The sequence below is a fragment of the Sus scrofa genome, chromosome 7 (assembly GCF_054392235.1).
Source record: "Sus scrofa isolate SSC_HxYL_T2T_F1_AM1 chromosome 7, Sscrofa_HxYL_maternal_Yorkshire_Landrace_v2.0, whole genome shotgun sequence".
NCBI lineage: Eukaryota > Metazoa > Chordata > Mammalia > Artiodactyla > Suidae > Sus > Sus scrofa.
The window spans coordinates 15088607-15111346 of record NC_139389.1 but is presented as its reverse complement, the minus strand read 5'-3'; the positions used below and the strand labels follow the sequence as shown (position 1 = coordinate 15111346).

Sequence of the window (22740 nt, the reverse complement as noted above, 5' to 3'; positions counted from 1 at the left end):
ATTTTGAATTTTTAAAGGTATACTTTTAAATCATCATATATTCATTTTGTGCATGCTGAAATATCTGGCTGGTAGAAGGCCTGTGCATCACTTTGTCTCACTCTTGCTCTGGTTTTATAACCAGTGTTTATGTTTAAAATGCAAAGGGGAGACCCTTATCCAGCAGCTGTATTACCTTGAATCAATACCTGATATTTTGTCATCAAAAGATCTTCTTGCCATTAAATGGGCAAACTGTCCTAAGAAATTAATTGAAACAAGATTTCCAGGGTGATGTCAGTGTGAATTGTGATACCAAATACAAATTAGAGAAAAAAAATCTTAATAATGTAAACATTTCAGAAAGAATGAAATTGAACCCTGTTTCTTTTTTTTTCTTTCTTTTTTGTTTTTTTAGGGCCGCACCCATGGCGGCGTATGGAGGTTCCTAGGCTAGGGGTCTAATTGGAGCTATAGCTGCAGGCCTATGCCACAGCCACAGCAACTCAGGATCCCAGCCGTGTCTGCGACCTACACCACAGCTCACAGCAATGCCGGATCCTAAACCCACTGAGCGAGGCCAGGAATCGAACCCCTGCAACCTCATGGTTCCTAGTCGGATTCATTTCTGCTTTGCCACCATGGGAACTCCTGAATCCTTTTTCTTATAGATTTTTTTTTCCATTTAAATTCTTAGTCTCTCTTCTGCATAAATATGGTCCTTCTGATCGTAACAAAGGAAGCAAATCATCTAGCACATATTGAGGCTTTTGGAGAAATTCTTCTTCAAAATATATGCTTTAAAACCAAGGTCTGTTTTCACACTGCATACTCATGGGTATCCTGGGGGGTGGCTGGGGGCTTCACACCGATTATTGAAAAATTCTCAATTCATTAAAAGGACTTCTACTTTAAGCAGCAGTGCTTTCTTTGAGCATTGATAACAAAGAGAAAAAAGTAGATTTACATTTCCTTTCTTTTTTTCCTATGGGAGCATGGCTGAAAATCTATAGAAAAGTAAGGCTGAAGCAAGGCTCCCAGACAATTCTCAAACTGGACTCAACCCTGTGTAACTTCATAGTGGCTTAACCAGAGCTTTCAACAAGATTTAGGTGGATAAGCTTGGAAATCTGCTTTAAAAAATTTCAACCTTTGGAAGAGAAATTGGAAGATAGAGCAGATCTCAGACTGAATTTCCTGTGAGCAAAAGCATGTATGCTTTTTCTCGGGGCAGAGTGTACTAGGAATTTATGCCATGGACAGGCAAGATTCTCAGAATGAGAAATTGTATTTCTTAAATCTCTCGAGAGACTATTGCAGACTCATGTGGCTTGAAGAAGTCCCTCCATGGGTCTTCTGATTTTCAGTAAAACACATTTTTAAGTCACAGCAGGAGAAGTGACATTTTATTTTCTCCATAAAAACTCTCTTGGAAGGTTATTTTATAGTTTCTCTCTTAGACTCATTCCAGAGAGGTTTTTTTCCCCCAGTCTAGGCAGGACTCATATCTCTTATAAAAGGTGGAGAGGAGGTGGACTGGGTTATTCAGGGCTTGGGAAATGTGTGAGAGTGTAATTTAAAGTTCTTCTTTTTATCAGCAGAGTTCTATTTAATATCCTTCTAAAGTTACAGACCCCAGACTAAAGAATGATTTTCAGGTAGTCCACGAGCTATGAGATACACCATTGACTGCTTTAAAATTGTTTTACTTCTGCCTGTGCATCTTACATGTGTGCTTATTAGTTGCTAGCTAATATTTTTAGTAATAAAAAATGCCTGCCAAGCACAAAATCAGCTCTTGGCCTGCAAGTCATCATTAATACATCAAAGCACTTTTTCTCTCTGAGCTCTGAAGCCTGAATCGAGCAGCTATTACAATTCAATCAGCACTGTCATAGTAGATAAAATCTGATCACCTGAGCCCTAGATTTCAATTGGCCACCATACTCCTGTCAGGTACTGGAAGACTCAAGATTTCAGTGCAAGATGGACTTTCAGCATCTAGAGAAAAACCTCCAGTTATCTCTCTGTTACCTACAACTTGCTAATAAGCATTAGTTCCCCAAGGTAATAATGTGTTGATGATATACATGTTCTCAGACAACCTTTACAGTTTTCAGGATTGTACAGAAAGGCTAAGATGTTGAGTCAAGAAAGTGTCACACTTTGTGGCAAAAGGTAATTAGAATGACAACTCCATGATCCAATAGAATTCTCTCTGATGAATAAAACATTCTGTGCTATGAAGTATGGTAGCTACTAGCCACTATATCTCTGGAACACGTGAAAGGTGGCTAGCATAACTGAGGAGCTGAATTTTTGTGGATGGACCTAGAGATTGTCATACTAAGTGAAGTAAGTCAGAGAAAGACAGATACCAATGATCTCACTTATATATGCAAGCTGAAGAAATGATACAAAGGAACTTATTTACCAAATAGAAATAGACTTAACATACATAGAAAACAAAGGTATGGTTACCAAAGGGGAAGGGGGGGGATAAATTAGGAATTTAGGACTAATGTATACACATTACTGTATTAAATAAACAAGGACCTACTGTATAGCACAGGAAACTATATTCAGTATCTTGTAATAAACTATAATGGAGAAGAATCTGAAAATACACACACACACACACACACACACACATCTGAATTAATTTGGTGTACATATGAAACATTATTAAATCAACTATACTTCAATTAAAAAAAGAATTTAAATTTAAATAGCCATATAGCTCCACTAGCTACAGTATTAGACAGGGAGATTCTGTAGAATACTTCCATCGAAGGTACCTATCCTATAGTATGATTGAGAGTATTCTGATTGAAGTACATGTTTGCCTCCCTGTGATAAGCTTACTTAAAATGGATGCTATAAAAATAATTATTCAACCTGGACTTGCTGCATGCTTTGAAAGTGGATGATCTAATTTTGTAAATTTATGAAATATATATAAAAAAAAACATGGGCTGGTCCCCAAAGAAATTATTTATGCGAACCTGTTAAAAAAATTAGAGACATGGTATTTCTGTAGGCACTCTACTCATTCTAAAGGTATAGATAGAGTCTCTTGAGGAGCTGAGAGATCCCACTATTTGTAAACAGACATTCTGTCTTCTGTTGCTTTGTCCTTACATCACCTGGCATGTGGTAAGCATTCAATTTTTTTTTTTCCTAATCTAAACTAATGATTAAAGTTTATCAGGTTCTGTCACCCACAAATCTGCTGCTGTGCAGTGCTGAACCGAAAAGGAAAGAAGAGTTATTTAACAACTCATCATTTTCTCCCCCCCCTGTGTGTGTGTGTGTGTGTGTGTGTCTTTTTGCCATTTCTTGGGCCGCTCCTGCGGCATATGGAGGTTCCCAGACTAGGGGTCTAATCGGAGCTGTAGCTGCCAGCCTACGCCAGAGCCACAGCAATGCGGGATCCAAGCCACAGCTCACGGCAACGCCGGATCATTAACCCACTGAGCAAGGGCAGGGATTGAACCCGCAACCTCATGGTTCCAAGTCGGATTCATTAACCACTGCGCCATGATGGGAGCTCCCATTTTCTTTCTTTTAAAGTATAGTTGATTCACCATATTCCTTCAGTTTCTGCTGTACAGCAAAGTGATCCAGTCATACATATATACACATTCTTTTTTTTTCATACTATCTTCCATTATGTGCTAACTCAAGCAATTGGTTATGGTCCCTGTTCTGTGCAGGAGGAGCCTGTGACAACCCATCATTTTCTTGCCACAAGCTTTCCCTTGTCTATTCAGTTCATTGCAAGAAACTCAACAAATAAGTAAATCAAAGCACAAATTTGATCAGCACTATTTGTCTAAGATGGGTACAGTCCTTTCCTCCAAAGTATCATCAAGTTGTAACCACTTAATTTGTATTTTGTTATTAGGTTGTCTCTGGGCTGTACTGGTGAGTAGTGCTATCCCAAGGGAGTCTGTTTTAACTTAAAATGTACTAAATGTGTTGCCTTCACACTGGGTTCTTAGTCTTCAGTAGGTGTTGCTAAAAAAAAAATTAATGCAAGATGATGAAATAGAAATGTAGTTTTCTTTGTAGGAAGAATGGCTTTGCAGTTAATTTTCTTGAGAGGCTAACTGATTTAGCAGATGACTGGCTTGAATCTTAGACTGGACGTCTTGTGTAATGTACCTGAAAAATCCCAGTTTTGACTTACTTCACTTAGTATGAGAGTCTCTACTTCTATCCATGTTGCTGCAAATGGCATTATTTTTTTCTTTTTTTATGGCTGAGTAGTATTCCATTGTGTATCACATCTTCTTAATCCAATTATCTGCCGATGGACATTTAGGTTGTTCCCATGTCTTGGCTATTGTGAATAGTGCTGCAGTGAACATGAGGGTGACAAATACCAGATTATATCACTTGTATCTGGACTCTAACATATGACACAAATAAACCTTTCCACAGAAAAGAAAATCATGGACATGGAGAACAGACTTGTGGTTGCCGAGTGGGAGAGAGAGGGAGTGGGATGAATTAGGAATTTGGGGTTAATAGATGCAAACTATTGCCTTTAGAATGGACAAGCACCCATAAAACCACCTATTTTACCATCCAGTGTAAAGAGTAAAAACTAGTTATTAAAAAAAAAAAAAAAAAGAATGGACAAGCAATGAGATCCTGCTATATAGCACTGGGAACTACATCTAGTCACTTATGATGGAGCATGATAATGTGAGAAAAAAGAATGTATATATGTATGTGTAACTGGGTCACTTTGCTGTATAGTAGAAAATTGACAGAACACTATAAACCGGCTATAATGGAAAAAAATCAAAATAATAATAATAAAAAAACCCCCACAGTTTTGGAACCCTCTAGTGTCAAGGCAGGAATTCAGTTTTCTCTCTAAAGCAAAGGGATTAGGAAAATTTCTCAGAGTAGGTGTTAGATTTTTGCATAAACCTCCTTCCATATTGATTGAGACTGTCAAGGCTTGCAAGTCAATTCAGAACGATTAACTCCTGTTCTTGATTATTGAGCCATGTATTGATTCTTGGCATCTTCTAATAAAAAAAATCAAGGGACTCTTGTTAATATCATCCTTCTACCCTGACATGAAATTCTAGACATTTGGCATCCAGTTAAAAAATATTCCTATATGGGAATTCCCGTCGTGGCGAAGTGGTTAACGAACCCGACTAGGAACCATGAGGTTGTGGGTTCGGTCCCTGCCCTTGCTCAGTGGGTTGACGATCCGGCGTTGCCGTGAGCTGTGGTGTAGATTGCAGACGCGGCTTGGATCCCGAGTTGCTGTGGCTCTGGCGTAGGCCGGTGGGTACAGCTCTGATTCGACTCCTAGCCTGGGAACCTCCATATGCTGCAGGAGCGGCCCAAGAAATAGCAAAAAGACAAAAAAAAAAAAAAAAAAAAAAAAAAATTCCTATATGGTTTGCATATGATGTTACCAACACATATGATGAGAGAAATTATCTATAATAATTTATATCTTTCAAAAAGAAGTTATGTTTGTAGCAACTAATTCATGTTGACTATAGGTGAATAGCTTGAATTTTTTAGGAAGTTCCTCTACTTGGTAGCAGATACAACCAATATGAAGTGTCAGATGGTAGTTACGTACCTTTTAAATGTCGGTTTGTAGTTGTGGGTTAGGGAACTCTTACACTATGGAAACTTTTCCAAGGAAGTTGCATAACATAATTTGGGCCCTTCTAATAACAGATGGCTCAGAGCCTTAGTATTTGTAATTGTTTATACTGACTGGTAAAGGTGTTCTAGATAAAAAGGGTGATTTCAGTATCACGGAGTGGCGAAGTATTTTAGGGTATAGATTTACAGATTCCCAATGGGACAAAGACCCTAAAACAGTTACATGGTCAATTCAGATAAAAAAAATCATGGACCTTAATATGGTCATGGAGCTTCTTGTCTCCACTTTAAAATGAGGGAGGGATTCCTTAACTTTGGCTTGTCTCTATGTTTGTAATGATGTTGTAAGTGGCTGGTATCCCTGTGCCATCTGGTACCTAACAGAAAACCTAGATCCATTTCCATATGGTGAAATGCCGGTAAAACAAAGCAGTGTTTCATTTCATCATAACCTGCTGACTTATAGAAGTAAATCTATGGCTGACCTTATGGAAAGTGTCTTCGTATTTGGTGAGTTCAGTATCCGGGAGTGTTCTCTCCAAATCATGGGGAAAAAAGTTACTCTCGTATGTGCAAAATAAGGTCTGCAGGTATAAAGTAAGCATTTTTCTGTTTGTTATTTTGGATGGTGGTTGTATTCATTTTCTATTGCTATGAAAATTTCAACAAACTCAGTGATTTAAACAATACTCATTTTTTGGGGGGAGGATTGTTTTCTCATGGGTTTTATGGGTCAGATGTTTAAATAGTTTGGCTCATCTAGTTTCTCTACTTGAGATTTTACAGGACTGAAATCAAAGGATGGCAGAGCTGCATTCCTTTTTGGAGACTTTGGGGAAGGCTGTGTCCAGGCTCACTTGGCTTGTTGGCAGAATTCAGTGTTCGTAGGACTGCCTTCCTATTTGAGGGTTCCTTGGCTCCGTCAGCCAGGGGCTTAGTTATTAGAAATCTCTCTGCCACCCTCGCATGTGGCCCCTCAATGTCTCAGAACCAGCATTGGGGTGTCAGATCCTTCTCACATTTGTAATGTCTGACCCTCTGCAGGATCTGTGATACTATCCAGGGAAAGTTCTTGGCTTTTAAGGGCTCAGCTAGTTTGAGGATAATCTCTCCATCAGTAACCTTAATTAAATCTACAAGTCTTTTTTGTCATATTGGCAAGTGTATTCAGCAATACAGGGATTAGGGTGTGGTTATCTTGCGGGGGGGGGGGGGGGGGGCATTATTCTGCTTATAGTGAATATCAGGATTAATGACATTATTAATTGTAGTTTAAGAAACAATTACTTTTTACCTCTCTGTCTCTCTCACTTTTTCATTTAGACACCTGGAATACAGAAAGGAAGAGATTTTCCATGTGTTTTTGCAGTTTATTCTCTTACAATTTCCTTGTCAAGCACAATTTAGGCTTTCGTTAATGTATCTGGAAACTTGAAAAGCATAATGGCTGTGAAATAATGAAAAATTTCAAGGCAAAGGAAATTATATATTTAATGTGATTATGAATGCTATTGGATGCCTTCAGGCCATTCCTTTATTACAGCCATTGTTACAGTTTTTAATTTTTTTTAAAAAAAGAATAAAATTAGTAAAGGCTGCCATATTTGCAAGAACAACCAGGTATAGGCATGAGATACAGGGGCTGTTTAAGTTCCAATTCATAGTTCATTTCAGTGTCAACAAAATCTTACCACTAGAAATTAGTACAGAGCCACGTTAAGTGTATTTAAGTAGATAAAATCTTATTTGATATGATACCAGCAACTTTGGGACAGTAGAACACTGGCCAATTTTTTTTTTCATTTTATTCTATGCTAATTGGTCAGGTTTTTCTAATTCACTTTAGTACTTCATATTTTTCTAGAAGTGGTCTGTTTCATCCAAGTTTAAGTTCATTGGTAATTTTGAAATGTTCTGTTAATTATGTAAAAAGGTACCTGCAGCTCCATCATCATGGTTTTATTGTTTACATTGAACTCTATTTGAACATCAGTCTGTGAGATAGTAAAAAGACCTAAATAAATTTTTTTCTAAATATAAAAAATTAAAAATATCCTTATTTGTAGCTACATTTATTATATTTTATTTTGAACTTATTATTTCATTTTTTCTTTACTATATTCATAAAAATATTAACATTTTAGTTGTGGCAATGGTTCGATCAATTCAATTTTTTTTGTATGATTATTATCGTTTGAGGGTTTTATCTTTCTTCCCATTTGGAGTGATTTTGTTATTCCTTTTCTAGCATATTGTGTAGGAAAAATGTATTTAATCTTTTTTAAAATAAATAATTTAGGAGTTCCCTTTGTGGCTCAGTGAGAACGAATCTGACTAGTGTCCAGGAGGATGTGGTTTAATCCCTGGCTTTGCTCAGTGGGTTAAGGATGTGGCGTTGCCTCGAACTGTGGTGTAGGTCACAGACGTGGCTGTGTGGCTCAAATGCCACGTCCCGGTGGCTGTGGTATAGGCCAGCAGCTGTAGCTCTGAATCAGCCCCTAGCTAGGAGCTTCCACATGCTCCAGGTGTGAGCCCTAAAAAAAAAAAAAAAAAAGAGAAAGAAAGAAAGAATTTAAAGTTTATAAATTCTCCTCGGAGAACCACTGGCTTTGAAATACGCTATTTTTTCGCATTATTAAATATTTTGTAATTTCTATTTTGTTTTCCTGCTTCATTCATTCATTATTTATATGTGGAAGAAAAAAGTAAAAAAAATGAAACTTCCCAGGTATGTGGAGTTGGGAGGAAACGCTGTCTTCTTGTTGACTCCTAGTTTTACTGTTTGTGAATGTGGCCATTTCGGTACTAACAGTGTGGAATTTGTTGAGACTTCCTTTGTGTCTAGAACAGGCTCTGCAAGTGGTCTCTGTGTATTCAAAAAGAATGTATACTTCCTGTTTTTGGATACAAAGTTCTATAGAAATCGGTTCTGTCAAACTTGTTCATTATGTTGTTCAGATCTTCCACATTCATGGTTTTTAATGTACTTGATCTGTCAGTGTATGAGACGTGTACTGTGATTATAAGTTTGTTTCTCTTTATGTTTCTATCAAATTTTCTTTACATGTATTTTAGGTGTTATTTAGGTTCATTCAAGTTCAAAACTACACCTCATTGATACATTTGTGCCATTTATTGATATATGAAATATCTGTCTGTGTTTCTTCAGTTCTATTTTGACAGATTTAATATCATTATTTCTTCTTTCTTTTTTGTTACTAGTTGACTAGTTTCTATTTTTCCCATTCCCTTGTTTTCAACCTCTCTAATTCCTCTTGTTTCAACTATACACATTTTGTAAACAGCCTATTTTTGTATATTGCTTTTCCCATTATGAGATTCTCTGTATTTTAATAAGATATTCACATTATCTGTGGCTATTAAGATCTTCAGCTAGTTTCTTCCATATGTTTCCTATTTAACTTGCTTTCTCATAGTTTCTTTTTCCCCTCTTGCCTTCTGTTGAATTGTTCAAAATTTCCTTACTCTCTTTTTTTCTCTATTGGTTTAAAATCTAGGCATTCAGTTTCTCTCCTTCTATTGTTACCTTCACCTTTTTTAACACATAAACTTTTTAGAGTTTGCTAATAAAGTGTGGTATTATTCATTTACTTTCTTGTTCCCCCCAAAGAAGGTTAAAATGTTAGAATATTTTTTTTATTCTGGGGGTCTCAGTAACCACCCTCCCAAGTCCCCTACTAACCCACCCTATCATCTGGAATTTTAATTTCAATTATCATAGTATAAAATATTTGTCCACTGCTTTCCTGCATTCTGTGGTACTGATAAGGAACGATGTCATTCTGAAGTATTATTTTTGAAGTTGATCTTTCCTATTTGGGAGATTTCATGATATTTCTCTTTATCATTAGGTTTATACTTACGGTATTTGGAATGAGGCTTTATTTTTTTAATAATGATTTCGATTTTTTCCCATTATAGCTGACTTACAGTGTTCTGTCAATTTTCTACTGCACAGTGAGGTGACCTAGTCACACACATATATATATACATTCTTTTTTCTCACATTGTCATGCTCCATCATAAGTGACTAGATATAGTTCCCAGTGCTACACAGCAGGATCCCATTGCTTATCCATGGAATGAGGTTTTATATTCACTTTCCTTCTCATCACATATGAAGTTTTGTCAGCCTAAAGACTCATGTATTTTTTTTCCCAGTTCTGAGAAATAATTGGCCATTGTTTTTTCTACTATTGCTTCTCTTTCATTTTTTTCTATTATTTGATTCTAGAAATGTTATTAGGGGAATGTCAAATTTGGGTTATCAGTTCCAAATGTTTTAGATTTTCTTATGGGCTTTGCATCTTTACATCTTATTATGCTACGTTTGAAATAGTTCTTCAGTTCAGTTGTCCCAGTTACTGGTTTATTCTTCAGCTATAAAGACCATGTACTGAGGTTTGATTTTAAGGATTGGGGTACACAAAATTGGGTAAGTTTTAATGCTTGGTTCATATTACTGTTATTGCTCTAGCCAGTAGCATTTTAAATTTATCATTTATTTTTATTATACAGTTGACCTCCATGAATATGCCATCAAAGCCAATAACTGAAACATACCCAATAACTTCTTATGTCTGTAATTGTTTCTTTACCCTAACTGTCCTAAATTTTATGTTTATTTTTTGGCTGCTTTTTAAAATACTTTATCATATGCAGAGATAGATGTGTAAAACAAATGGTTTAGTTTTGCTCATTTTTGTACTTTATTAAAAGGGTACTTGTTTAGGTAATCTTCTGGGACTTTTTTTCATTTATTATTAAGATGCTGAGATTTATCCATGTTGTTGATGTACCTGTAGGTCATTTACTTTACTGTTGTATCATGTTTTCTTATATGTACACACCACTACTTATTTACCTGTTCTCAGGTTGATGGCATTCACTTTGCTTTTATATCATACAGCACAGGGAATTGCAGTCATTATCTTGTAATAACATTAATGGGGTACAATTTGTAAAAATATTGAATCACTATGTTGTACATCTGAGGCTAATATAATATTGTAAATCAATGATTTATAAAAATCAATTATATTTCATTTTTTTAATGATTTCAAAAATACTATATCCAGAGTATATTGAATAGAAAGGAATCCAATACAGGGTATTAGGGGCCTACACGTTGTTTGGAGGATTTGAGAATCGAAGGTCAAAGGGACTACTGCTGGCTTTCTGGAAATCTCAGGGTTCAGGGAAGCCACTGTCCTCAGTGGCTTGCGCGAGTGAAATGGACTGTTTTCAGGGGAGTTATCAAAAGCCCCTGGCAAAACCCAATTTCTAGTCCCTATCAATGCTCCCTTCTTTGCTTTCCCTACAACTGCTGCTGAAAACTGCCTTTTCCATTTTTTGCTTTTCTAACTTCACTGAAGTGCTTCTTACTGTTATCTAACCCACAATTCTGTCAGTAAGACATCTGAGAAATAGAACTTCTATCCTGTTCCTCTCCTATGTAGAAGAAAGTATACCAGAGAGTGGAGGTAATGCTAAATTGACCATAGACAATCTATGGAAACACATATAAGAATTTCTCTTGAACAAAAATGGAAATGTTAAGTCATGGTATATACAAATATTCAAATTTGCAAAATATTGACTACTATTATTTTTCAACTTAGATTTTCTCTAGAAATACATGACATTCTATTGATTCACAATCTTTCTACCATTTTGTATTATCTACCTTCTTAGTTTTTGTCAGTCAGTTGGGTATGAGCCAACTGATTGATCTTTGCATTTCCCTAAATACTAATGAGGTTGACAAGCTTTGATATATTTGTTTCTTACACATTTCCCGCTCCTGCTAAGTGCCCAATTGACTGTATCTTAAAATTTTTTTTTTGTATTTTGTTGTTTTTTTTTATCTTATTAATTTTTAGAACTTCTTTAAATATTCATTTTTAAACCAGGACTTCTGGCTTCCAGGAATGGCAGAGTAGCTTGTATTAGACTAACCCTCCTGCTGCCAAGAATTATAATCTTGTTAGAAAGTACTGGGAAAGACAGAAAAACAGACAGATACTGGGTAAGATACAACCTTTGAAAGAAAGTGAACTGTAGTGGTGAGATCCAGATTTATCTGACTTTTCTTCCCAGGGCATTCCTCCATTCACACGACAGAATAAGAATAGGGGTCGATGAGAAATCAATGGTCTTCTTGGGATAAGAAGCCAGAGGTCAGAATTAGGCATTGTCACACTGACTGGACAATGATGGAGCAGATCCCAGAAAGGAGGGAACCACTGTAGGGGAGCTCCCAAATCTGCATTCAAATGTCTATCAAATTCTTGGCTGACTCCTGCACAGCATGAACATGGGGTGAGCCTCAAAACAGTCCTAGAATCAACAAGAGCTAGAAAGTTGAAAATGGGGAGCACAGACTTCAACAGCTATCCACAGCTGGGGAGGCAGAATTGGGAGTTCAGTCCTTTCAGGTTAGAGGTGCTTGATGTACAACTTGGACTTTTTAGTGAAACCTCAAAAAGGCTATGACAACAGATAAAACTAACATAGAACTCCTCTAACCAAGCCTAATGCCAAATCTGCACAAGATCAAGATGCTCTGCTAGTAATCGAACTGTTTGCTAGAAAAAAGCAACAGTTTTTAGAGAATGATAACATAACCCAGAATTTTTGTAATATTTCATTCACAATGATAATAAAAAACTACTAAGCAGAGAGGGGAAGAGAGAAAGAAAGAGATGGAGGGAAGGAGGAAGAGGGAGACAGAGAAAAACCATATGTTGGAATTAGCAAACAAATTAACTATGTTAAATATTTAAAAAATGTACATGAAGAGATGGATATAGTAGGAGAGATTTCCAGGAGAGATATGGAACCTCAAAAGAGAACCAAAATGAGATTCTAATATTGAAAACACAGTATCTAAAACCAAAAATTCCCGAGATTAACATAGAAAAGACGAGATTAACATCAGAAAAGACACTACAGAAAAATGGACTTTTGAAATTGAAGTGAGGTAAATAGAGATTAGCAACATGGATGGAACTAGAGAATGTCATCCTGAGTGAAATGAGCCAGAAAGACAAAGACAAATACCATATGATATCACTTATAACTGGAATCTAATATCCAGCACAAATGAACATCTCCTCAGAAAAGAAAATCATGGACTTGGAGAAGAGACTTGTGGTTACTGTCAAGTTTTATACTTTTATCTCTCTCATTTTTTTAAATATATATTTTTTTTATTTTCCCACTGTACAGCAAGGAGGTCAGGTTATCCTTACATGTATACATTACAATTACATTTTTCCCCCCACCCTTTCTTCTGTTGCAACATGAGTATCTAGACATAGTTCTCAATGCTATTCAGCAGGATCTCCTTGTAAATCTATTCTAAGTTGTGTCTGATAAGCCCAAGCTCCCGATCCCTCCCACTCCCTCCCTATCTCTCTCATTTTTAATGTCTTTCGATATTGGAGGTGTTGGCTCTTTGTCTATGATATACACTGTGAATTTTTTGTCCAAAGTTTTCAGTTGTTTTTGACTTTGTTTATGGTGTTTTTTTCCCAGGATCTTAGAATTTTTTTAAATGCATTAAATTCATCAATTTTTTCTTTTATTGCCTTTGGATTTTGAGTCATAGTTAGAAAGCCTTCCACACACCAATATTAAAGAATTCATCCATTTTTTTTTGTAGTACCTATGTGGTTTCATTACATTTAGATCTCTAATTCAGTTCCAGTTTTTTCTTGTATATTGTGTGAAATATGGGTCTAATTTTATTTTTTGCCCAAATGACTATCCATTTATCAAAGAACCATTTCTAAAAATGTCCATCCTTACTCCCAGTGATTTGAGATGCCACCTTTATCATATAATAAATTTCCATATATATATACACATATATATACACACATATATATACACACACATATATATACATATATATATACACACATATATATACACATATATATACACACACACATATATATACATATATACACACGCACATATATATATATGTGTATATATATAGTCTTTTGTCTTTTTTAGAGCCACACCCATGGCATATGGAGGTTCCAAGGCTAGGGACTGACACCACAGCCATAGCAACATGGGATGTGAGCCACCTCTGCACTTACACTGCAGCTCATGACACTGCTAGATCCTTAACCCACAGAGTAAAGCACAGGGTTCAATCCTGCATCCTCATGAATACTAGTCAGGTTTGTTAACTGCTGAGCCCAGTGGAACTCCTGGACTTCTATATTCTATTCCACTGATTTATTTGCCTATTTATGTTCCAGCTCCATACTGTTTTAGTGAAAAAGCCTTTATAGTATGTTTTGTTACGTGGTTGGACTAATCCTTTCTCACAGTTTTTCTTTTTCACTGTTTCCTTGGTTATTCTTGCATTTCTCTTCCATGTGAGCTTTAGTATCATACTGTCTAACCCTTATAAACTCTCTTTGGTATCTTCATTGAGATTGTATTGAATTCATAACTTTATTAGGGAGAACTGGTATCTTTACAATGTTGAGTTATCATATTCAAGAAAAAGGAGTATCTTCATTTTTTATTAAAATTTTTTTTTATGGCTGCACCAGCAGCATATGGAAGTTCCCCAGCATTGGGTCAAATCAGAGCTGCAAATGCCTGCCTATGCCACAGCCACAGCAACATCAGATCCAAGCCACATCTCAACCTATGCTTCAGTTTGTGGCAACGCCAGATCCTTAACCCAGTGAGCGAGGCCAGGGATTGAACCTGTATCCTCACAGAAACTATGTCAGGTTCTTAACCTACTGAGCCACAGTATGAACTCCTATTCATTTTTTAAAATTATTTTTTATTTATTTATTTTTTTGTTACTCAGTGAATTTATTACATTTATAGTTGTATAATGATCATCACAATCGAAATTTATAGGATTTCCATCCAAAACCCCCAGCACATCCCCCACCCCCCCAACCTGTCTCCTTTGGAAACAATAAGATTTTCAAAGTGTGTGAGTCAGAATCTGTTCTGCAAAAAAGTTCCTTGTGTCCTTTTTTCAGATTCCACATGTCAGTGACAGCATTTGATATTGGTGTCTCATTGTATGGCTGACCTCACTTAGCATGATAGTTTCTAGGTCTATCCATGTTTCTAAAAATGCAGGTATTTCTTTCCTTTTAATGGCTGAGTAATATTCCATTGTGTATATGTACCACATCTTCTGGATCCACTCATCTGTTGATGGACATTTAGGTTGTTTCTATGTCTTAGCTATTGCAAATAGTGCTGCAATGAACATTGGAGTACATGTGTATTTGCGAGTCGTGGTTTTCTCTGGATAGATGCCCAGGAGTGGGATTGCTGGATCAAATGGGAGTTCTATTTTTAGTTTTCTGAGGAATCTCCATACTGTTTTCCACAGTGGTCACACCAATTTACAATCCCACCAACAGTGTACTAGGGTTCCTTTTTCTCCACACCCTCTCCAGCACTTATTGTTTGTAGACTTTTCCGTGATGGCCATTCTGGCTGGTGTAAGGTGGTACCTCAGAGTGGTTTTGATTTGCATTTCTCTAATAATGAGTGATGTTGAACATCTTTTCATGTGTGTTTTAGCCATCTGTAGGTCTTCTCTGGAGAACTGCCTGTTTAGATCTTCTGCCCATTTTTGGATGGGGTTGTTTGTTTTTTTGGTATTGAACAGTAGGAGGTGTTTATAAATTTTGGAGATTAATCCCTTGTCAGTCTGTTCATTTGCAAATATTTTCTCCCATTCTGTGGGTTGTCTTTTGTTTAGGGTTTCCTTTGCTGTGTAGAGACTTTTAAGTTTAATTAAGTCTCATTTGTTTATTTCTGTTTTTACTGTCATTACTTTAAGAGGTGGATCTGAGAAGATGTTGCTGTCATTTATGTTAGAGAGTGTTTGGCCTATGTTTTCCTCTAGGAGTTTTATAGTGTCTGGTCTTATATCTAGGTCTTTAAGCCATTTGGAGTTTATTTTTGTGTATGGTGTTAGGGAGTGTTCTAATTTCATTCTTTTCCATGTGGCTGTCCATTTTTCCCAGCACCACTTATTGAACAGGCTGTCTTTTCTCCATTGTATATTTTTGCCTCCTTTGTCATAGATGAGTTGGCTGTAGGTGCATAGGTTTAAGTCTGGGCTTTCTATCCTGTTCCATTGATCTATATTTCTGTCTTGGTTTTGATGACTGTTGCTTTGTAGCATAGTCTGAAGTCCGGGAGCCTGTTTCCTCCAGCTCCATTTTTCTTTTTCAGGGTGTCTTTGGCTATTCTGGGTCTTTTGCACTTCCAAACAAACTTTAAAATATTTTGTTCAAGTTCTGTGAAAAATGTCCTTGGTAATTTGATAGGGATTGCATTGAATCTGAAGATTGCCTTGGGTAGTACAGTCATTTTAATAATGTTGACTCTTCCAATCCAAGAGCATGGTATGTCTTTCCATCTATTTGTGTCATCTTTGTTTTCTTTCATCAGCGTCTTAGAGTTTTCAGAGTACAGGTCTTTTGTCTTTTTAGGTAGGTTTACTCCTAAGTATTTTATTCTTTTGGATGTGTTGGTAAATTGGATTGCTTTCCTAATTTCTCTTTCTGATCTTTCATTGTTAGTATGTAGAAATTCAATCTATTTCTGTGTATTAATTTTGTGTCCTGCGACTTTTCCAAATCCATTGATGAATTCTAATAGTTTTCTGGTAGCATGTTTAGGATTTTCTAGGTATAATATCATGTCATCTGCAAATAGTGAGAGTTTTACTTCCTTTCCAATTTGGATTCCTTTTATTTCCTTTACTTCTCTGATTGCTGCGGCTAGGACTTCTACAACTATGTTGAATAGTAGTGGTGAGCATGGACGTACTTGTCTTGTTCCTGATCTCAGCAGGTATTCTTTCATCTTTTCACCATTGAGATTGATGTTCACTGTAGGTTTGTCATATATGTCATGCTGAGGTAGGTTTCCTCTATGCCCACTTCCTGAAGGATTTTTATCAGAAATGGGTGTTGGATTTTGTCAAAGGCTTTTTCTACATCTACTGAGAGGACAATATAGTTTTTATCTTCAGTTTGTTAATGTGGTGTATCATACTGATTGATTTGCAGATATTGAAGAACGCTTGCATTCCTGGGATAAATCCCACTTGATCATGATGTACAGTCTTTTTAATGTATTGTTGGTTTCGGTTTGCTAGTATTTTGTTGAGGATTTTTGCACTGATGTTTATCAGTGAAATTGCCCTGTAATTTTCTTTTTTGGGGGTATCTTTGTCTGGTTTTGGTATCAGCATGATGGTGGCCTCATAAAATGACTTTGGGAGTTTCACTTCCTCTGAGATTTTTTGGAATAGTTTCAGAAGGAGAGGTGTTAGCTCTTCTCTAAATGTTTGATAGAATTTGCTGTGAAGCCATCTGGTCCTGGACTTTTGTTTGTTGGAAGTTTTTTAAATCACAGTTTAAATTTCAGTTCTTGTGATGGGTCCATTCATCTTTTCTATTTCATCTTGGTTTAGTCTTGGAAGATTGTACTTTTATAAGAATTTGTCCATTTCTTGTAGGTTTTCCATTGTATTAGTATATAGTTGCACAGAGTAGTCTCTTATGATCCTTTGTATTTCTATGATGTCTGTTGTTAATTCTCCTTTTTCATTTCTAATTTTAGTGATTTGAGTCCTCTCTCTTTTTTTCTTGATAAGTCTGGCTAAGGGCTTATCAATTTTGTTGATCTTTTCAAAGAACCAGCTTTTCATTTCATTGATCTTTTCTATGGTTTTCTTTGTTTCTATTTCATCGATTTCTGCTCTGATCTTTATGATTTCTTTCCTTCTACTAACTTTAGGTCTTGTCTGTTCTTCTCTCTTGAGCTGCTTTAAGATGTCAAGTTAGCTTATTTGTTTGAGCTTTTTCTTGTTTCCTAAGGTGGGCTTGTATTGCTATAAACTTTAGAATGGCTTTTGCTGCATCCCATAGGTTTTGGAGTGTCATATCTTTGTTGTCATTTGCTTCTAGGTATTTTTTAATTTCCTCTTTGATTTCTTCAGTGATCCATTGGTTGTTTAGCACCATGTTGTTTAGTCTCCACATGTTTCTGTTTTTTGCAGTTTTTTTCTTGTTGATTTCTAGGTATATAGCATTGTGGTTGAAGATGCTTGATATGATTTCAGTTTTTTTAAAGTTACCCAGGTTTGATTTGTGGCCCAGGATGTGATCAGTCTTAGAGAATGTTCCATGTGCACTTGAGAAGAATGTGTATTCTGTTGCTTTTGGATGGAATGTCCTATTAATATCTATTAAGTCCAAGTGGTCTAATGCTTCATTCAGGGCCTGTGTTTCCTTATTGATTTTCTGTCTGATTGATCTGTCCATTGCTGTAAGTGGGGTGTTAAAGTCCACCACTATGATTGTGTTATTGTTGGTTTGTCCTTTTAAGGTTGTTAGCAGTTGCCTTGTATATTGTGGTGAACCTATGTTGGGTGCGTAGATATTTAAAACTGTTATATCTTCTTCTTGGATTGATCCTTTGATCATTATGTAGTGACCTTCCTTGCCCCTTAAAATATTCTTCATTTTAAAGTCTATTTTGTCTGATATGAGTATTGATACTCCAGCTTTCTTTTAATTCCCATTTGCATGGAATATTTTCTTCCATCCTCTCACTTTCAATTTGTATGTGTCCCTAGAAGTGAAGTGGGTTTCTTGAAGACAGTGTGTATATGGGTCTTGTTTTTGTATCCATTCAGCCAGTCTGTGTCTTTTGGTTGGGGTGTTTATTCCATTAACATTAAGGTAATTATTGATATGTATGTTCTTATTGCCGTTTTATTAATTGCTTTGGTTTTGTTTTTTTTGCTCTGTTTTCTTCCCTTCTTCTCTTGTTCTTTCCTCTTGTGGTCTGATGACTATCTTTAGTGTTGTATTTGAGGTGATTTTTCTTAGTTGTTTGTGTATCAATTGTAGATTTTTGGTTTGCAGTTATTCTGAAGTTTTGATGTAAGAATCTACATATATATATGAGATCATTTTAAGTTGTTGTTCTCTTAATTGCAAGTGCATCTCCAGTGTCCTGCACTTGTACCCTCCTCTTCTCACGATTTCTGATTTTGATGGCATAATTGTGCATGGATGATTTTGTATCTTACTGTATATATGCCTTTACTGGTGAGCCTTGTCATTTGTGGTATTTTTGTTTCCTGTTACTGTCTTTTCTTTTCTGCCTAGAGAAGTTCCTTTAGTATTTGTTGTAAAGCTGGTTTACTGTTGCTGAATTCTCTTAGCTTTTGCTTATCTGTGAAGCTTTTGATTTCTCCTACAAATCTGAATGAGAGCCTTGCTGGGTAAAGTAATCTTGGTTGGAGGTTTTTTCCATTCATCACACTAAGTATATCATGCCACTCCCTTCTGGCCTACAGAGTTTCTGCTGAAAAATCTGCTGATAACCTCATTGGGGTTCCCTTGTACGCTATTTGTTTCTCTTCCCTAGCTGCTTTCAAGATTTTCTCTTTGTCTTTAATTTTGGTCAGTTTGATTAATATGTGACTTGGGGTATTGCTCCTTGGGTTTATTTTATATGGTAGTCGTTGTACTTCCTGGATTTGAGTGAGTGGTTCAGTGAAACTAGAACACACCCTCACACCATGCAGGAAAATAAACTCAAAATGGCTTAGAGACTTAAACAAAAGACAAGATACCATCAAACTCCTGGAAGAGAACATAGGCAAAACATTCTCTGACTTCAACCTTACAAAGGTTTTCTCAGGTCAGTCTCCCAAAGCAACAGAAATAAAAGCAAAAATAAACCAGTGTGACCTAATCAAACTGACAAGCTTTTGTACAGCAAAGAAAACCAAAAAGAAAACAAAAAGACAACCTGTGGAATTGGAGAAAATAGTTTCAAATGATGCAACTGACAAGGGCTTAATCTCTAATGTATACAAACAACTTACACAACTCAACAGCAAAAAAGCCAACAACCCAATTGAAAAATGGGCAAAAGACCTGAACAGACATTTCTCCAAGGAAGATATACAGATGGCCAACAAGAACATGAAAAAATGTTCAACATCTCTGATTATTAGAGAAATGCAAATCAAAACTACCGTGAAATACCACATCACAGCAGTCAGAATGGCCATCATTAATAAGTCCACAAATAACAAATGCTGGAGTGAGTGTGGAGAAAAGGGAACCATCCTGCACTGTTGGTGGGAACGTGAATTGGTACAACCGCTATGGAGAACAGTATGGTCTTTGTTTTTCTTCTTTGCACAATCTTTATATGGTCTATCAATTTTTATCATATTTACTTCAAAAAAGAATTTGGAGCTTTTCTTTCCATTTCACTAATGTTGAAAAATTCCTACAGCACTGTAATTATCTGGTGTTTGAAAATTTGTTAGAGTACCATTGTGACGCCGTCTAAGTCTGGTGATTTTTGATATGGTAGTTCCTTCTAAATGTCTCTATTTTCTCCATGGAAATTTTCTGCATGAGATTATTTGTTTATTTTCTCTTGGTCTGCCTTTTCTCACTGCAAAGCCTTGTAGGTGGGGGCAGTGGAGAGGTGATATGAAAGATTGCACACTGGGATTTGTGAATTTTCTTTTTATACCTTCAGTTATTTTGCAGTTTCAGCATTCTCTGCTTTCAAGTAATAGTGTGATGGTAATTTATTGTGTCAACTTGACTGGACCACAGGGTGCCCAGTTTGGTAAACATTATTCTGGGCATTCCTGTGGACTTACTTTTGCGTGAGTGGAATATTTAAATTCATAGCAGATTGTTTCCTCTAATGTGGGTAGGCCTTATACAATTAGTTGGAGGCCTGAATAGGACAAAACTGACCATCCCCTAATTAAGAGAGAATTATTTTCTGTCTGATAACCTTTGAACTGGGACATCAGCTTTTTTTTTTTTTTTTTTTTTTTTTTCCTGCTTGAAAGATAATTCAGTGGTAGAACTTGGCTGAATTGTGTTGTAGTGTTTTGTGGAAGGTATAATTTAGGAGTGATGAAATGGGATACTTAACAGAGATTTCTTAGCAAAATGTTGAAGGTGAGCACTGGATCCTCCTGACTTCTTATAGTAGAAAGTGAGAGGAGTGAGATAAATTCAAGGAATTGATAAGCAAAAAGGAAGCAGAACTTGAAGAGCTGGAAAATTCTCAGCTTCTCCATATTGCAAGACATGACAAAGTTTGTTCTGAAGAGACAACTAAGGGTGTGGCTGGACAGTCATTTGATAAGTTGATCAGGATGGGTGTGAACAGTGAATTTAATCGGCCATCTCAGAATGATCCAGGAATAAAGATGAGATTAAATCAGCAGAAACACTGCCAACTTGCTACTAAAAGGGACAGAAAAAAATGGGACCTATCGAAAGATGGCTATCAGACTTAGATTCTATAGGAGCAGACAGTAAAGCTATTGCACTGCGAACATGCGTCATCCTTCAGAAAAGGGAGGAATGACCCCAAAAGTGATTCAGAGATCACTGACACTACCACCCCAGGCCCAGGTGGCAGGGCTGCTTCCTCCTCTGTTCCAAAGAGTTGTGCCCCTTCATTTTTTCCAGTGCCTCAGGAGTGGGGCTGCCCCCACAGAGCCTTCGGGGTGATTTATTACCCTAGTGGGTCTGAAGCACAGAGCATTAAATCAAAGAGGATTATTTTTGGAGTTCCCCTTGTGGTAAAGTGGAAATGAATCCAACTAGTATCCAGGAGGGTGTGGGTTCAATCCCTAGCTTTGCTCGGTGGGTTAAGGATCTAGAGTTGCTGTGTAGGTCACAGATATGGCTTGGATCCTACATTGTTGTGGCTGTGGTGTAGGCTGGTGGCTCTGATTTGACCCTTAGCCTGGGAATTTCCATATGCCACATGTATGGCCCTAAAAAAGCAAAAACAACAACAACAACAAAAACAACAACAAAAAAAACCCCAAACAAAAAGCCAAAAAAACATTTAGAATGGATAAGCAATGATTTATTTTTTTTACAAAAAATTCAGAATATAGCCGATTTGATTATACTGATTCTTGAAATATTTTGAATTTTTAAATTTCTTTCTGCTTGTGTTACTTTTCTTTCATTTTACTATTTTTGGATTTAATATATTTGATCTTTTTTTCTTCCTAATTTTTTTCCTCTTCCTCAAATTTGTATACTCTACGTTGTTTGTTTGTTTGTTTTGTCTTTTTAGGTCTGCACCTGCGGAATATGGAGGTTCCCAGGCTAGGGGTCGAACTGGAGCTACAGCTGCTGGCCTGTACCTCAGCCACTGCAATGCTGAATCTGAGCGGCGTCTGTGACCTATACCACAGCTCACAGCAATGCCGGATCCTTAACCCTGGGCAAGGATCCTTAACACTGAGCAAGCCAGGGATCGAACCCGTGTCCTCATGGGTACTAGTTGGTCTCAAGTTCTGCAGCAACATGAGGGAAACGCCTATATGCTCCACTTTTGATCTCTTGTTGATTACCATAGAAATTTTATCATACCTGTTTAACATAACAAAATCTAAATGTAAAAATACCTTTATCTTTATCCTAAACTAGATATGATCTTGTATTTTCTTTCTGGCTTTTCAAGATATTTTCTTTATCATCATATCTTCTAGTTTTAGTAAGACATGTCTAAGGGGATCTCTTTTTATATGTCCTGTTTGGGGAAAGTGTCCATGGATCTATGGATACATTTTTTTTTTAATCTTAGTGATAAAATATTGCCTTTTCCTTCATGTTGGACGTATGGGACTGTACGTAGACTTATATTGGTCCTTATTTTATGCTCCAATGTCTCTTAACTTCTTTTTCGTATTTCCTCTTCTCATTGTTCCTTTCTGCTGTATTCTAGACAAATTTTTAAGATATATCTCTCAATTAACCAGTTCTTAATTTATTGCATTAAAGTGATGTTTAACTTATTCATGGAATTTTTGATTTCTACAAATATATTTTTTTTGTTCCTAGAAGGCCTTTTCTAATATTTTTCTAATGTCAGTTTCTTGCTGAATATGAATACTCAGCTTTATATTGAATATTTTACTTTTTAATCATTTCATGCAGCTATGAAATATATTAAACAAGTTAAACATCTGCAGTTTTTGTGAGTCTAAAT

The 22740-nt window shown here is 36.4% G+C and overlaps 1 protein-coding gene and 1 long non-coding RNA gene across 9 annotated transcripts in view; one reads left to right on the top strand and one right to left on the bottom strand.

Moving 5' to 3' along the window:
* LOC110261733 (uncharacterized) overlaps positions 1 to 22740 on the bottom strand; it is a 1083992-nt gene that overhangs the window by 135416 nt on the left and 925836 nt on the right. The window lies entirely within an intron of this gene.
* Positions 1 to 22740, top strand: part of LOC146401208 (uncharacterized) — a 268508-nt gene that overhangs the window by 82841 nt on the left and 162927 nt on the right. The gene's annotated exons all lie outside the window — the stretch shown is intronic.